Consider the following 18,870-nt stretch of genomic DNA (forward strand, 5'->3'; position numbering starts at 1 on the left):
ATGATTTTTAGGGTTGATGTCAGCTGCGTAATGCCAGCTACTATCAATCCCTGGTGTAAGTAATGGAGAGGTGTCTATCTGATACCCCCACTACTAACCCAGACCTGGCGAGACCCAGCGACTCTGAAGAGAGGTGACGGTAGTAACAATACCACTCTTCACAGTTGCAGAGCTCAGCGCAAGACCATGAATATCTGAAGAGCGGTGATGTTACTGATGTCACCGCTCTTTAGAGTCACCGGGTCTCGTGCTGCGCAGCGGAACCAAAAGTGGCTGTAGGCAAAGTTTAAGGAGCATCAAAATGAGGTTCCATAGCCTTTGTTCATCTCATCCCTTCATTATCTACGAGATCCAGTTATGTAGGTAAAGTAGCGGCTTTTCTTGGTACTGCAACTATAAGCAATACATAGGACTGAGCTGTAATGCTGGATACAGCTGTAATTATATGTTATATAGTCGTGTTACACTTCTCTCACTTCTTGTAACCTACAAGTGTACAAAGATAGTATACAGTCACCATTTGACAAATGGGCCTGTGTAACTTCAAATGCCAGGGCTGAATTTTAGTCCCAGTCCGGCCCTGACTGGACCCTATGATTTATATCCTGGCACCCCTTCCATTTTAGTGTGGGTGTTTGTTTTGTTTGGGATTTAACATTTAACTTTGTGCTGTGGTTTCCACAGTTTGTTCTTTTATTAGGATGGATTACCGTTCTAGAGATGCAACCTGGCAGTCTGCAGTTGCTCAGGTTTTTGACAAGGACCCATCTAGTGTGTCTACTGATGATCGAGGGGATATTAATAGTTTACAGACTCAAATTAAAAAACTAATGTAGAAACGTACAAAACTATGGTGGAATAAGGCCTTTTTGGTGAACTACTTTAGGAAGAACCTTATCCCGCGTGGCCTGCGGATACAAATTTTTCCATCTTTTCCGATCTCTGATGAACAATTTATTATAGGATGGGAGGAGGTTTGTAGCAAATCATCTATTCAATTTATGGAACTATTGGTAAATTTTGAAAAAAATTCTCTTTTGGCACTTGAGACTGAAATTGATGCATTATATTCTAATTAGATGGCGAGTGCTGATGTGGCACTAGCATTCAACACGGCTACGGATAAAAGCTCCGTGGAATGGGAGACACAGATCAAAACTACTCATGCTAAGAAACTACTTCGTGACACGACTGTTGTGATAGGCAATTCAGTATCACAATGGACATAGCGGTCAGAGCACACACAGTGATCTGACAATAACCCAAAATAATAGAACGAGCTCTGAGACGTGGGAACTCTGCAGACCGCAATCCCTAATCCTCTCCAAACAACACTAGAGGCAGCCGTGGATTGCGCCTAACTTTGCCTATGCAACTCGGCACAGCCTGAGAAACTAACTAGCCTGAAGATAGAAAATAAGCCTACCTTGCCTCAGAGAAATACCCCAAAGGAAAAGGCAGCCCCCCACATATAATGACTGTGAGTTAAGATGAAAAGACAAACGTAGGGATGAAATAGATTCAGCAGAGTGAGGCCCGACTTTCTTAACAGAGCGAGGATAGGAAAGATAACTTTGCGGTCTACACAAAACCCTAAAGAAAACCACGCAAAGGGGGCAAAAAGACCCTCCGTACCGAACTAACGGCACGGAGGTACACCCTTTGCGTCCCAGAGCTTCCAGCAAAACAATTAGACAAGCTGGACAGAAAAAATAGCAAACAAATAGCAAAGAAGAACTTAGCTATGCAGAGCAGCAGGCCACAGGAATGATCCAGGGAAAAACAAGTCCAACACTGGAACATTGACAGGAAGCATGGATCAAAGCATTAGGTGGAGTTAAGTAGAGAAGCACCTAACGACCTCACCAGATCACCTGAGGGAGGAAACTCAGAAGCCGCAGTACCACTTTCCTCCACAAACGGAAGCTCCCAGAGAGAATCAGCCGAAGTACCACTTGTGACCACAGGAGGGAGCTCTGCCACAGAATTCACAACACACGACAGACTTTCAAAATAAAACTATGTATAGATGGAGACGAATTTATCCCTCAGGCAACAAATATAGGTCACCATCAGTGTCTTCGGCTTCCTCTTCAGGGGATGTGTCTGATTCCTCTTCACATCCTATGCAAACTCGTTTTGGGAATAATGGTAGACGCAAATGGGAAAGGAAAACATATAAGAACAAACATGGTCCATATCATCTTCCCCAAAAAAACACCCTGAAGGTAATTAATCTCTCAGATCACTTCTTAAGTTCTGCTGAAATGTCTCTTCTTACCAAAGGTTTAACATTCTCACCTAGCATGCAGTTTGATCCTTTCCTGGCCCTAAAAGATCTACATATGTTCGCACGGTCTTTGTTGTTTAAGAAGTGGCATCACAATGAGGATATCCAACGAGCATTTCCATTACCAGAGGGACAGTTAGCATTACAAGATTTGGAAGATTTGGCTTGAGAACATTTGAATTCCTCGCTGGGTAAGGTACCTTCCTCGTTGCTTCCTAGGTCCAGAAAATTCAGCCCCTTGTCACTCCGAATGTCCGAATGTTAATATTTTTGTTAAGTTGGTTTCTCAGGATTTTGGTTCGATCCTGACTTACATTAGACATGGTAATTTATCATTTGGTGAAGCACAGGCTCTTAAAAAACTTAAACAACTTCGGGATGTCGTTATCAAGCTGGCTGACCAGAGGGGGAATATTGTGATCTGGCCAACCAAATTGTACCTAGCTGAGGAACAACGCCTTCTTAGGGATCCCAATTGTTACAAAAAATTAACGTTTAATCCTCTAATTTCATTCAGAGAAGAATTAGCAAAGATCCTGCAAAAAGCGCTCTCTGACAGTGTTATTACAACACAGGTCCGTGACATTTTGATGGGGCATGATCACTGTATACCAACACTGTATCTCCTGCCCAAGGTCCACAAGCAACTTCAAACACCTCCAGGTAGGCCCATCATCTCTGGAGTGGGTGGACTTACGGAGAACATTGGGAAATATGTTGACTTTTTTCTCAAGCCCCTGGTGGAGACTATACCCTCCTATTTAAAGGACACATCTGATTTTTTACAGAAGATTGACTCCATCCATGTTGACGAGGACTGTTATGAACTGGTGATTCAGAAACACAATGGACCTGGTGGTTAAGAGCACACAAAGTGACTTGATAGTTACTAATAACAGGACGAGCTCTGAGATGTGGGAACTCTGCTGACCGCAATCCCTAATCCTATCACACCACACTAGAGGTAGCCGTGGAGCGCTCCTGACCAGACCTAGGCGACTCGGGCACAGCCTGAGAAACTAGCTAGCCCTGAAGATAGAAAAATAAGCCTACCTTGCCTCAGAGAAATTCCCCAAAGGAAAAGGCAGCCCCCCACATATAATGACTGTGAGTAAAGATGAAAATACAAACACAGTGATGAAATAGATTTTAGCAAAGTGAGGCCCGACTTACTGAATAGACCGAGGATAGGAAAGATAGCTTTACGGTCAGCACAAAAACCTACAAACAACCACGCAGAGGGCGCAAAAAGACCCTCCGCACCGACTAACGGTACGGAGGTGCTCCCTCTGCGTCCCAGAGCTTCCAGCAAGCAAGAAAAACCAATATAGCAAGCTGGACAGAAAAAATAGCAAACAAAAGTAACACAAGCAGAACTTAGCTTATGCAGGGCAGACAGGCCACAAGAACGATCCAGAAAAGAGCAAGACCAATACTGGAACATTGACTGTTGGCTAGGAACAAAGAACTAGGTGGAGTTAAATAGAGCAGCACCTAACGACTTAACCTCGTCACCTGAGGAAGGAAACTCAGAAGCCGCAGCCCCACTCACATCCACCAAAGGAAGCTCATGGACAGAACCAGCCGAAGTACCACTCATGACCACAGGAGGGAGCTTGACCACAGAATTCACAACAGAGGACTTGCTCCTCGTCACATGTGATGTAGAGTCACTCTATACAATTATTCACTACCAGGACGGCTTGAGGGCTGTCTCACACTTTCTTACTATGACTAGCCTCTCCAACAGTGACATCAACTTTTTGACTCTTCTTTTGAAATTTCTCCTGACACATAATTTTTTTCTTTTTAACGGATCCTTCTTCCTGCAGCTCCAGGGAACAGCGATGGGCGCGGCTTGCGCGCCTTCATACGCTAACCTGTTCCTGGGGCTGTTGGAGAGGGATCTATTCTTGTCAGATCCTTGTTCGTCAATAGAGCGGGTCGTTTTTTGGGCCCGCCACATAGATGACATATTTTTGATCTGGCGAGGGACCCCAGTTGAGTTACAGTCTTTTGTGCAGGAGTTGAATAACAATCAATTGAATATCCATCTCACTTATAAATATGATTTTTCCTGTATTGATTTTCTAGATGTCCTGGTGGAGAGGAGTGTGGATGATCTGCTTTTGACCAATGTTTTCCATAAAGAGACAGCTGTGAATGCAGTGCTGCATGCTTCATCTTCCCACCCACCCCATGTGATTAGAGTGGTCCCCACTGGGCAATTTCTCCAACTGAAAAGAATATGTACTACCAATGAATCATTTGAAATTCAAGCTGAGGATTTGAAAAACCGCTTTGTGGATGGCGGTTACAGTAAAAGAAGAATTAAAAAGCGTACAACAGGGCCAAGCACTCAGACCGTCACAAACTTCTCTTTTCATCCAAGCCAACCAAATTTACAAATCAGGTTAGACTTGTTACACAGTATCATTCTCAGTGGGGGGGAGATGACGGACATATTGGCCAAACATTGGCCTATTTTGCTTGCTGACCCTGTTCTTAAATAGTACCTGCCTTCCCATCCATCCGTCACGGCGCGTAGATCTAAAAATTTAGGTGATCACCTTGTCAGGAGCTATTTCCAACCGGTTGCCTCCTCCTCCAATTTTTTCCAGTGGATCTAAAATCAACCGCCCTCGATGGGGTTGTAAACCGTGTGGCAACTGCATTGCGTGCCCAAATATTGATTCTGCCACTCATTTCCTTGCGTCTGATGGCCATGAATTTACCATCACGCATACAATCAATTGCTTGACTACAATGGTGGTATACCATGGGACATGCCCCTGTAATAAAATACACATTGGGCTCACAACACGTGCCCTTAAAATTAGGGCACGTGAACATGTTCGAGACATTTTAGCGGCTGCTAAGGTGGACAATGTGGAGTGTCTAAAGACCATTCCTAGACACTTTAAGTTACATCATTCCTGTGACCCTTCTGGCTACAGGATTAAGGGCATTGACCATCTGATTGTTAATTTACGTGGTGGTGATTTGAGTCGCCACCTGGCACAGAAAGAAGCGCGATGGATATGGAGACTTCAGACATTACACCCTTTGGGCCTTAATGAAACACTTAGTTTTGCTTCATTCCTCTGATCATCATAGCCACACTTTTTAATTGGCATCTTGCTTTGTGTGTTGTGTCTTTTCCATTAATCCCTTTTTTTGTTTTGTTATGTTTTTATCATATTTTAGATTTGGGTCCGTTTGGATCATTCATCATTGTGGGTATTTGGTTCTGTATTCCTGTTCTTGGACCATGTGGGATACCAACCCTTCATATAAAGATTACAGTGTTTTGACTCACAGATTCACTTTATTTTTCCTTGTCATGTATTTACCACTGTGTATTTATATTGCATTATTATTGTAATTCATTATTTTCACTGGTAATTTTTATCACATGGTTATTGCCTTTTGTATGTTATCTTATATATTTTTTATTGGCTTTGGCAACTACTATTGTAACTAAGATGTACACTTTGCAATTTGTTCATTATGTTTTACTCCCCCCTCTTTTGTCTGGGGGCTTATTTTCACTGTGTATCATAACTGTTTTATTGCTCAGTTATTTAGCACTCCGCACTTTAGCATTATGCTTGTCTTTGTATGTTATTTATTCATTGGTCCTGTCTGTTCATATGTCCGCAATGTATTTTAACTGGTATCCGTTATTTAATTTTTGGTTTTGGATAGTTAATACTAATTATGTCTGTGTGCCGTCCCCATAAATACTTACTTTAAAACGCTGGCTCTAATCCATGATGCCATACCCCCAGAAGAAGGCACGTAGCTGAAACGCGCATTGGGGTGGGTGGTATCGTGGTCTCCGCAGGTAAACCCCTTTTTTTTACTGTAATTTATGTTTATTTTTGCACGTCCTTTATGGACGGCGCTCTGTTGCAAGGCGATGCTGACGGCGTCTCTCCGGGCTTGGCTGGGTCTCTGCTGTCTCCTCCGCACACGTGGGCGGGCCTTGGTGATGCGATCCTCGGCCTTGCTTGACGCCCTCGGTGTCGTCCTGTCCTCTGGATGCGGCCGACTGCGCATGCGCCGGCATATGGTTCTTGTTGTTATGGCTACTTGGATTGGCTATCACAGCCTTTAAAACGCTGGCTCTAATCCATGATGCCATACCTCCGGAAGAAGGCACGTAGCCGAAACACGCGTTGGGGTGGGTGGCATCGTGGTCTCCGCAGGTAAACCCCTTTTTTTTACTCTAATTTATGTTTATTTTTGCACGTCCTTCATGGACAGAGCTATCCCTTGTTGGTGCCTCATACACTTAGTATTTACTTAAGCACTCTCATACTTTTGCATGTTTGCTTTATTTGGGTACTGATAAACAAGGTCTTTTGGGATTATTATTTACTTTATTTATTATGGATTGCCTGGTGGATACCATGTTGCCACCCTTCATGGTGTGTTCCCTGTCATGTTTTATGTGCTTCTGTTTTGCTATGTTTTAACTTTTGGCTCAATAAAAATTTTTACCCTTTTTCAGTAACTGGTTCTTTTGGTGCTTTTTCTTTTCCTTTTTTGGTTATTTTGTATTTATATGCACTGGACCCTATGATTTATGTCCTAGCACCCCTTCCATTTTAGTGTGGGTGTTTGTTTGGTTTGGGATTTAATATGTAGTTAATATGTAGTTTTGGAAACCACATTGTGAAAAACTGTGGCTTTATGAAATTAAATAACTAAATAAATAAACATTTTTTGAAATTTTAGTTCGCAAGTTCAATTCACAAAATTAAAGTAAAAAAAAAATAAAATAAATAACTATAGTAGAAAACATTATATTAACCCCTTCATGACCTTGGGATTTTCCATTTTTCTGTGTTAGTTTTTCGCTCCCCTCCTTCCCAGAGCCATAACGTTTTTATTTTTCCGTCAATATGGCCATGTGAGGGCTTATTTTTTGCGGGACGAGATCATCAGATCGCTCCTATGTAGCTTAATTATAGGCTTGCTATGAGCGCTGACCACAGAGTGGCGCTCACAGCAAGCCAGCATCAGCAAGCATAGAGGTGCCAAGGACCTCTATAGTTACTATCCTGATGCATCGCTGACCCCCAATCATGTGACGGGGGTCGACGATGTGCGCATTTCTGGCCGGAAGCGCCGGTTAAATGCCGCTGTCAGCATTTGACAGCGGCATCTAATTAGTTAATAGCAGCGGGTGGATCGCGATTCCACTTGCCGCTATTGCGCGCACATGTCAGCTGTTCAAAACAGCTGAAACGTTTCGGCTTTGATGTGGGCTCAGCGCCGGAACCCACATCAAAGCAGGGGATCTGACCTCGGACGTACTATCCCGTCCGAGGTCAGAAAGGGGTTAAACAATTTAAGCCCTATTTATGTCCAAACAAAGCATCCGAAGCTTTAGTCCCAGTGCAATTCTACTAACTATGTCACTAGGGTGGGGGCTCATAATCAAGGGTTTATAAGGGGCAGCTGGTTGGGGCTCAAGTCCTTTTTGGAAATGCATTGAACAGCAAGGTGGATTGCTACTGAGGGGAAAGAGAAAAAAAATCTCTTTAAATCTTCAGCTTAGCAAGTGTGAATGAGCTGAGTGTGACCTCAGCGTAAGTGCGAAAGGCGGTAGGTGTGTGACGTGATTCAGTGAAGAGGTATTTGGAAAACATTTAACAAATACCTGTGTGAATTGGTGTGAGTTGCTGAATTGGGAATAGCTGTATTCACAAGGGATTAATTTAGGGTGGGGGCTCATAGTCAAGGGTTTATAAGGGGCAACTGGTTGGGGCTCAAGTCCTTTTTGGAAGTGCATTGAACAGCAAGTGTGTGACTTGAGATTCCGTGACTTTGGAATCAGGGAGTTTCCAAGGGAGGAATTACTGAATTGCTATCTGTGTTTTATTGATACTTTGCATCTATTTTTTATTTAACTTTTCTGTCTGGTGCAATCCCCATTAAGAAATGTGCTCCACTATTGTTAATGCCATCCAGTGCACATCTTGCCACATGTATGCAATCCTTGATCAGCCGGTCAAGGGTGCATACTGATGTGCGAGATGTGAGCACATTGTGCATTTGGAAACCCAGATTCTGAATCTAAATGTGCAGCTGGCAACACTGAGATCCATTGACAATATGGAAAGGAGTCTTCTGCTCACTGAGCAGACGCTCAATGGGATAGATGAGGCAGGGGATGGTAGGATGGAGCTGCAGGACAGTGAAGCAGCAAGCTGGGTGACAGAAGGCCGGGCAGAGGGAAGAGTGACAGGGAGTCTAGTCCTGATCTGGCACACCCCAATAAGTTTGCTAAGTTGGCAGGTGAGGGGGGTGCCAGTACAGGGGTAGCACTGCTGCAGCCAGGCATGTCCTCTGAAAGCCAGAGGAGTGACTGCTACAGTAAGGAGGGAAATAGGAGAGCAGTGCAGGCCAGACAGGTGCTGGTAGTAGGGGATTCAATTATTGGGGAACAGATAGGGCAATCTGTCACAAAGACAGGGATCGTCGAATGGTGTGCTGCCTACCTGGCGCTCGAGTCCAACACATCGCTGATTGGGTGGACAGATTACTGGGAGGGGCTGGTGAGGACCCAGCAGTCGTGGTGCACATTGGCACAAATGATAAAGTTATAGGTAGGTGGAAGGTCATTAAAAACGATTTCAGGGAATTAGGCTGGAAGCTGAAAGCAAGGCCCTCCAACGTGGTATTTTCCGAAATACTGCCTGTACCACGTGCCACGCCAGAGAGGCAACGGGAGATTAGGGAGGTTAATAAGTGGCTCAAGAATTGGTGTAGTTAGGAGGGGTTTGGGTTCCTGGAGAACTGGGCCGACTTCACAGTTGGCTACAGGCTCTACGCTAGGGATGGGCTGCACTTCAATGGGGAAGGTGCAGCTGTGCTGGGGGAGCAAATGGCTAGAAGGTTGGAGGAGTGTTTAAAATAAGGGATTGGAGGGAGGGTATTCATTTTATAGGAGGGGACGATAGTGCAGATAGAGACCTGGGCACAAATAAGGAAGTTGGGGGTGGCGGTGGCATGGGGGGTGAGGTTAGAACAATTAATAATTTAAGAAAGAATAGAGGTGCAGAGAGATACATAAAATGTTTGTATACTAATGCCAGAAGCTTCGCCAACAAAATGGACGAATTAGAATTAATGTTGTTAGAGCATAATTATGACATGGTGGGGATATCTGAAACATGGCTAGAAGAGAGCCATGACTGGGCTGTTATCTTGCAGGGTTATACAGTTATATGAAAAAGTTTGGGCACCCCTATTAATCTTAAGCTTAATGTTTTATAAAAATTGTTTTTTTGCAACAGCTATTTCAGTTTCATATATCTAATAACTGTTGGACACAGTAATGTTTCTGCATTGAAATGAGGTTTATTGTACTAACAGAAAATGTGCAATCTGCATTCAAACAAAATTTGACAGGTGCATAAGTATGGGCACCCTTATCATTTTCTTGTTTTAAATACTCCTACCTACTTTTTATGGACTTACTAAAGCACTTTTTTTGGTTTTCTAACCTCATTGAGCTTTGAACTTCATAGCCAGGTGTATGCAATCATGAGAAAAGCTACTTAAAGTGGCCACTTGCAAGTTGTTCTCCTGTTTGAATCTCCTCTGAAGAGTGGCATCATGGGCTCCTTAAAACAACTGTCTAATGATCTGAAAACAAAGATTATTCAACATAGTTGTTCAGGGGAAGGATACAAAAAGCTGTCTCAGAGATTTAACCTGTCAATTTCCACTGTGAGGAACATAGTAAGGAAATGGAAGAACACAGGTACAGTTCTTGTTAAGGCCAGAAGTGGCAGGCCAAGAAAAACATCAGAAAGGCAGAGAAGAAGAATGGTGAGATCAGTCTAGGACAATCCTCAGACCACCTCCAGAGAGCTGCAGCATCAACTTGCTGCAGATGATGTCACTGTGCATTGGTCAACTATACAACGCACTTTGCACAAGGAGAAGCTGTATGGGAGAGCGATGCGAAGTAAGCTGTTTCTGCAAGCATGCCACAAACAGAGTCGGCTGAGGTATGCAAAAGCACATTTGGAGAAGCCAATTTCTTTTTGGAAGAAGTTCCTGTGGACTGATGAAACCAAGATTGAGTTGTTTGGTCATACGAAAAGGGGTTATGCATGGCCACTAAAAAACACAGCATTCAAAGAAAAACACTTGCTACCCACAGTTAAATTTGGTGGAGGTTCCATCATGCTTTGGGGCTGTGTGGCCAATGCCGGCACCGGGAATCTTGTTAAAGTTGAGGGACGCATGGATTCCTCTCAGTATCAGCAGATTCTTGACAATAATGTTCATGAACCAGTGACAAAGTTGAAGTTACGCTACTCAGGCATTCATGCAGAGGAACAATTACACTGTTCTGGAATGGCCATCCCAGTCCCCAGACCTGAATATCATTGAACATCTGTGGGATCATTTGAAGAGGACTGTCCATGCTTGGCGACCATCAAACTTAACTGAACTGGAATAGTTTTGTAAAGAGGAATGGTCAAAAATACCTTCATCCCGGATCCAGGAACTCATTAAAAGCTACAGGAAGTGACTAGAGGCTGTTATTTTTGCAAAAGGAGGATCTACTAAATATTAATGTCACTTTTCTGGTGGGGTGCCCATACTTATGCACCTGTCAAATTTTGTTTGAAAGCAGATTGCACATTTTCTGTTAGTACAATAAACCTCATTTCAAGGCAGAAACATTACTGTGTCCAACAGTTATTAGATATATGAAACTGAAATAGCTGTCGCAAAAAAAACAATTTTTATAAAACATTAAGCTTAAGATTAATAGGGGTGCCAAAACTTTTTCATATAACTGTAGTCTGTTCAGAAATGACAGAATGGATAAGCGAGGGGGAGGGGTGTGTCTATATGTAAAATCATCCTTAAAACCCATCCTGCGTGATAATATAGGTGAATCGAATGAAAATGTAGAGTCCCTGTGAGTGGAGATAAGGGGAGGGGGAAAAAATAATAAATTACTGATAGGGGTTTGTTATAAGTCTCCAAAAATAATGGAAGCGACGGAGAATATCCTCCTAAAGCAAATGGATAAAGCTGCGACTCAAGGAGAAGTCATTATCATGGGGGACTTCAACAACCCTGAAATAGATTTGGGAACAGAAACCTGCAGTTCCAGCAAAGGTAATCAGTTTTTGACAACTATGAGACACAATTACCTTTCACAACTGGTTCAGGACCCAACAAGAAGGGGGGCACTGCTAGACCTAATATTAACCAACAGGCCAGACCGCATAGCAAATATAAGGGTTGGGGTCTCTTGAGGAATAGTGATCACAAAATAATAAGTTTTCATGTATCCCTTAATAAGATGTGTAGTAGAGGGATTACAAGGACACTAAACTTCAGGAGGGCAAATTTCCAACGGATGAGAGATGATCTTAGTACAATTAACTGGGGCGATATCCTGAGACATAAAAATACACAAAGAAAGTGGGAGACGTTTATTAGCATCCTGGCAAGGACCTGTGCACAATATATACCGTATGGGAATAAACATGCTAGAAATAAAAGGAAACCAATATGGCTAAATAGAGCTGGAAGGGGCGCAATAAGTGACAAAAAGAAAGCATTTAGAGAATTAAAGAAAGTAGGTAGTGAGGAGGCATTAAATAAATACAGAAAATTAAATAAATTCTATAAAAAGCAAATCAAGGCAGCAAAGATTGAGACAGAGAGACTCATTGCCAAAGAGAGTAAAAATAATCCCCAAATATTCTTTAACTACGTAAATAGTAAGAAATTAAAAAATTATAGTGTTGGCCCCCTTAAAAATAGTCTGGGTGAAATGGTGGACGAGGATGAGGAAAAAGCCAATATGCTAAATGACTTTTTTTCATCAGTATTTACACAAGAAAATCCCATGGCTGACAATATGATCAGTGGTAACAAAAATTCTCCATTAAATGTCACCTGCTTAACCCAGCAGAAAGTACGGCAACGTCTAAAAATCACTAAAATTGACAAATCTCCGGGCCCGGATGGGATCCACCACCGAGTACTGCAGGAATTAAGTAAAGTCATTGATAGACCATTATTTTTAATCTTTAAAGAGTCCATAATAACAGGGTCTGTACCACAGGACTGGCATATAGCAAATGTGGTGCCAATATTCAAAAAGGGGACAAAAACTGAACTCGGTAATTATAGGCCAGTAAGCTTAACCTCTACTGTGGGTAAAATCCTGGAGGGAATTCTAAGGGATGCTATACTGGAGTATCTGAAGAGGAATAACCTCATGACCCAGTATCAGCACGGGTTTACTAGGGACCGTTCCTGTCAGACTAATCTGATCAATTTCTTTGAAGAAGCAAGTTCCGGACTGGACCAAGGGAACCCAGTGGACGTAGTGTATATGGACTTTTCAAAAGCTTTTGATACAGTGCCACACAATAACTAATATATTGAAACTATGTATAAACATTGATAAAATGAGTAGCATCTGTAATGTCTAAAAAAATTGCAGATATACATCATATACTTTAGCCATAATTTGTATTTCAGTATGACTTTAGTTAAGAATGATGTTGTAGGCAGATATACATAAGATTTAAGGACGGAAATATGGAATGTTGGAATTCTCCCCTTTCTACTCGGCACATAGAGTGATTATTCCTTGAAGCTTCATAGAGAGGGAAAAATCCCAGAGCAGTAGAAAGGATGAGAGGGCTCCAGGAAAGTAGTCTGTGCATCCTGAGAAGGATTTGCAAGTGTAGTGAGTGTAGCCGGTCCCCTTTATTTTGTGCGAAGGAGGAGATTGCTATGGGTGCTAGCTTTGCACAGAGAAGGAAGGTTAATCCTAGTACAGTCCCCGTTACACAAGCAGTAAAGCAGCCACAGGACTCCCACTGAGTAATTAGCACTTAGAAACTCCAGATGTAAAAAGGGCCCGATAGAGGAGGGGATTTTATGGAAAATGAAGGCTAAGAAGAGAGAATGTGAGCGATGGCTGGACAGAGTGAACGCATCGTAAGAATCATGAAAGTAAGATTTTTACCTATTTTTTTCACCTAGGCAGCTTTATGAGAAGTGCGTTAACATCATTTCTATGTATTATATAGCAATGTCACAAGTAACTTGCATGTATTAGGCACAAGTGCTCTTTGGATGCTGAAATTACAGCTGCTAGTAAAATGTCTGCAATAGCGGGAACTTTACTGGAAATAAAACATTTGCATGAAGGGGAAAATGAGAACTATACATATGTCACATTAGACTTAGATCCCAAATAATTAGTCTTTCATCATGGCGGGGAGGGATGATAAGGAAAGTGTAAATGCAGTGATCACTGATTACCTTGGATATATGAGCAGGTGCCATAAAGTAAACCTGGAATTACATGCCTATAACTTGATGGATGAGGGACACGAGGTCACAATGATTAATTTGTCCTTGTTTAAGCCCCACCCATCTTCTTCCTGCTCCCACGCAGATGTCACCCTGACATTTAGATTATGTGACGTCACAATGGATATTACTTTTTAGAAAGATTAATCATTTTGCATGTGAATTTAGATTTCTGTAATGAAAAAATATAATGCATTTGTCCTGCAGTCTGACATCTACCTAGTCTACAGGTCCACACCACGGTGCAGTGTTCCTACTAAGAAAAGAGAAATTGGTTACTAAAAATATGATTTCTTCCATGTTTTTCTTCCGTCTGTAAAACTGACACGTTTCTTTTACCGGCAGAAACCTGTATGAGAGTCAATGAATAACTCACAATATTTTAATGGCTAAGCAGGGATATCTATGGTTATAATACACTTCCTGGAACCAACTTAGAACTCTGCAAGATCCTGAATTTAGATTATCATTAATCATGTATTCGCGCAGCCATTTAAATAGTCGATTTTATAAAACAACTAGGGAGACAAAAAAATTAAGGGTATTAAAGTATATTGAGCTGATGGAGGATATAATATAGCCAATAATATAGCCAATGGTTAAAAATACGTTTTGTGGGATTTTCTAATTTAATCTGAGTGCCTCTTCCAATTGTCACTGTTCCATTAATTCTGGAACAGTTTTTTCTGGGCCCGTCTGTTGTAAATTTATGTGCCCGTTATTAAAGATGCAACCTTTTTCCTTCAACCAACTGGGTGTATACCACTGAACTGTGGGTGTTAGGCTTTTCTCTACTGTGGCAAAAGTTATGTGGTATATGTCCATTTGGGAAAGGGAAAATTTGCATATTTATTACTGGGGACATAACTTTAGAAATAAAGGGCCCAGAAGAATAAGAAAATCGTTCAAGAATCAGTGGAACAGTGGCAATTGGATTTTGTACTAAATTTAAACATGAACCGTCCAAGTCAGAAGTCAGTGTATGGAGCTGGCTCAGAGGCTGAGCCCCCCATATTCCCAGCAGATGATGGCTGCGTTATCCAGCCATCATCTGTCTCTGCCTTCTGCTGAGTTCCACCTGCTACTGTTAACCAGTTAAATGTCAAGTTCTGCTGCAGTCCCATGTGCCTGTCTTTATGGTGATCCATTGAAATCCAAACTGCAGCTATCTATATATATAATTGTCTAAGGGGTACTTCCGTTTTCCTGTTGGCAATTCCGTCACGTCGCTGATTGGACTCGCCAGCTGCCTGTCATGGCTGCCACGACCAATCAGCGACGGGCACAAGGAGGGTGATTTGAACTTTTGTGTTTATTTTTTTCATATTTTTAAAACCCTTTTTTCACACTTTTCACTTTATTCAATAGTTCCTTTGGGAGACTTGATCATCCTGTTGCCTGTGCTATACATAGCAGTGCTGTGTTTGGAGAAAATCATGATCTCCTATAAATGCCAGCCCCTGGCCGGCATTCACAGGAGATTCACTATGACAAGCACGAGGGACTTCTGCAGACTCCCAGCTGTCATGGCAACCCATCGGTGCCCCACAATCATTTGACTGGAGCACCATTGAGTGGTATTTGTAAGCTGCTTACAGCTGGCGCAAATTAAATCTTGCTGTCAGTGATTGACAGTGGGATTTAACAGGTTAACAGCCACAGGTGGATCACTGCTCCACCTGCGTCTGTTAGGGCTCATACTCACATGTGAGAAACTCGGATGAGTCTCGCACGTCAATATCCGACACTGCACCTAGCACTCAGGAGCGGAGCGTGCAGCTACATGTATTGCTATGCGACCGCACGCTCTGATCTGAGTTCCGGGTGCAGTGCCCATTATTGACCTGCGAGACTCATCCGAGTTTCTAGCATGTGAGTATGAGCCCTTAAAGTCACTTGATGGCTGATTAAATCAGCCATCAAGTGCAGGGAAAAATTCGGGCTCAGCGCCAAAGACGCGCATCTAAGGCAGGGCCTTTGACGTTAATATACGTCAAATGTCATGAAAGGGTTAATATTAATATTGAACAGAATTGCAAAGCATTGGTTTGGCCCTCCTTAACAGAAGAACCCCTCAGAAAAATTACCGTAATTGCCCATCCCTGTGGTACCACTGGGTTTGTAAAATCTATCAAAATACAAAACTAAATATCCCCGATCAGTAAACACCGTAAGGGAAAACAAAATTAGAAACACCAAGATTGCAGATTTCTGGTGAGAAAAATGCAATAAAAAGCAATCACAGCATCATAGCTATCCAAAAATGGTATATGTCAAAAAATGAGGCAGCACTCCATATAGTCAGTTTTCAACTTTGCAGGATTTAATCAACCCACTGTGCAGGGCGACGTTTCGGCTCAGACTGAGCCTTTCTCAAGCCTTGAGAAAGGCTCAGTCTGAGCCGAAACGTCGCCCTGCACAGTGGGTTGATTAAATCCTGCAAAGTTGAAAACTGACTATATGGAGTGCTGCCTCATTTTTTGACTTATATCGATTTATTTGGATACATGGACTGCTATCCTGGGGCCCTGCACCTGAAGATAAGTTGACATTGTGCTGTTCCCTTTTTTTCCTATATCCAAAAATGGTATGAATAAAAATTTTGACTTGTGCCTCAAGAAACAAGCCTTCATACAGCTCTACTGATGCAAATACATTTTTTTTTTTACAAATTTCCACATTTCTTTTTCATACATTAACATAATAATAAAAAAATAAACAATTTGCCCCGCCGTAACTCTACTGAGCTGGAGAATAATTTTGCCAGGTAATTTCTACTATACAATGAACATCATAAAAATAAAATCCCAAAACAATGTCGGAATTGCATTTTTTGGGGGGGCAATTTGCTATTTTTTTCTGCTTTCCAGTACACTGTACGATTGTATGGTAAAATGAATGAATGAAAAATGTCATATACAAGTACAAATTGTCCCATAAAATACAAGCCCTGATATTGACTGGAAAATAAAAAAAAGTTATGGTTCTTTGAAGAAGAATAGTAAAAAACAAAAACGCAAAAATGAAAATTGGCTGTATCAAGTGGCGACATCCAAGTCATCAGAACTAGGTAGAAAACTTGCTGATCATGAGCAGTGTATGATCAGCAAGTTCCTCTGTAAGTGCAGAGCTGATAGTTTATACAGCATGGGGATGCTGCTGTACAATATGCAATATACAAGTGATCAGCCTGTAAAAAATGATAGCTCCATAGTGGGACAAAATAAATAATAACAAAATCAAAAGATATTGTATCCTTAAATAAATATTTGTATGAAAAAAAACCCCCAAAAAATAACAGTACACATATTTAGTATTGCCGTGTCTGCAACAACCTGACTTATAAAACTGTCCCACTAGTTAACCCCTTTAGTAAACACCATAAAAAAACAAGGCAAAAAACAATGCTTTATCATCGTACTGTCAAACAAAAGTAGAATAAAACGCAATCAAAATGACAGATATGAATAAACATGGTACCGCTGAAAATGTCTTCTTGTCCTGCAAAAATCAAGCTGCCATACAGCTCCTGCAGCAAAAAAGCAAAAAAGTTATAGCTCTCAGAATAAAGTGATGCAAAAATTATTATTTTTCTATAAATAGTTTTTATTGTGTAAAAGCGCCAAAACATAAAAACATTGTATAAATAAGGTATTGCTGTAATCATACTAACCCGCAAAATAAAACTGCCTTATTAATTTTACCACACATGGAATGAGGTAAACCACCCCCCCAAAAAAACATTTTCCTGAATTTCAGATTTTTGTTCATTCTCCCTCCCAAAAATCAGAATAGAAAGCAATCAAAAAATGACAACTCGTCCAACAAAAAACAAGCCCCACTTGACCCTGTGGGCCTAAATATGGAAAAATTGTAGCTCTCAAAATATGATGATGCAAAATCTAATTTTAGCAATAAAAAGCATCTTTTAGTGTGTGCTAGCAGTCAAAGATAAAAATCCGATATAAATCTGGTATCGCTGTAATCGCAGCGACGGAAGAATAAAGTCGCCTAATCACTTATACCGCACGAGGAACAGCATAAAAAATAAATAAAACCAATTCTTTACATACTGTTCATTTTTTCATTCTGCCTCCCAACGGTTGCAGTATTTCTTGGTGCACATTTATCCTGCGCTCTGCGTTGAGCGCCTACACTGAGGTTTCCGTATAAATCTCTGAAATACGTGATTCAGACAGAACCTCTGGCAGAAGATTCCGTATAATGAGGGATGTGGATGTCGTCTAACCTGTGATACGGCGGTGTCCATCTTTTCAGGACTGCATAAAAGTGCTGAAAAGGACACCGCTGAGCAGAGGTCAGATGGAGTCCAGAGTAACTTTGCTGTCTCATTATAGTGAATGGATCCCACTGGGGTTTCATCTGAATCATGTCACTTAGAGATTTAGATGGAAACTCCAAAGTAAGTGCTCAGCGTAGAGCGCCAGATATATGTGATCCCTAACGTTATGACATCACGCCTGCCTTTTTAGAAAACACCAGTGATTGTCTTACCGCTGTGTCCAACATATCGTCCTCCCTCTATCTGAAACTGAACCTGTCAAAAACTGAAGTCCTTGTGTTTCCTCCCTCTACTAACCTACCTGTGCCCGACATTGCCATTTCCATGTGTGTGATTCTACCATTAAAATCTCTGAATCAAGTATGATCCCAAGACAGCATGCCTGCTGTCTTGGGATCATACTTGATTCAGAGATTTCATTCATCCCCCACATCCGATCATTAGCTTGCTCCTGTTATCTGCACCTCAAAAACATTTTTAGAATTCGACCCTTCCTTACTTTAGACTCTGCAAAAACTCTCTTATTCATTCTCGTCTGGACTATTGTAACTCTCTGCTAATTGGTCTCCCTCTTACCAAACTGTCCCCTCTCCAATCTGTCAGGATCATATTCCTGACCTACCATTACACCGATGCCTCTACCTTGTGCCAGTCTTTACACTGGTTACCTTCCACTCCAGAATTCAGTATAAACTTATTACCCTCACCCGCAAAGCACTCCATGGCTCAGCACCACCCTGCATCTCTTCCCTTGTTTCAGTCTACCACCCTACCCATGCCCTCCGTTCTGCTAATGACCTGAAGTTAACATCTCCAATAATCAGAACCTCCCACTCCTGTCTCCAAGACATTTCATGTGCTGCGCCAATTTTTGGGAATGCACTACCCAGGTTAA

At 41.8% G+C, this 18,870-nt stretch overlaps 1 long non-coding RNA gene across 1 annotated transcript in view; it reads left to right on the plus strand.

Annotated features, from left to right (window-relative positions):
- Positions 1-13,160: 13,160 nt before the first annotated feature.
- The window catches only part of LOC138666408 (uncharacterized), a 43,241-nt gene continuing 37,531 nt past the window's right edge, over positions 13,161-18,870 (plus strand). Inside the window, exon 1 of the long non-coding RNA XR_011318572.1 lies at positions 13,161-13,309. This is a non-coding gene — a long non-coding RNA (uncharacterized lncRNA). The remainder of the gene's footprint in view (positions 13,310-18,870) is intronic.

Source organism: Ranitomeya imitator, chromosome 1 (genome assembly GCF_032444005.1).
Source record: "Ranitomeya imitator isolate aRanImi1 chromosome 1, aRanImi1.pri, whole genome shotgun sequence".
Taxonomy (NCBI): Eukaryota; Metazoa; Chordata; class Amphibia; order Anura; family Dendrobatidae; genus Ranitomeya; species Ranitomeya imitator.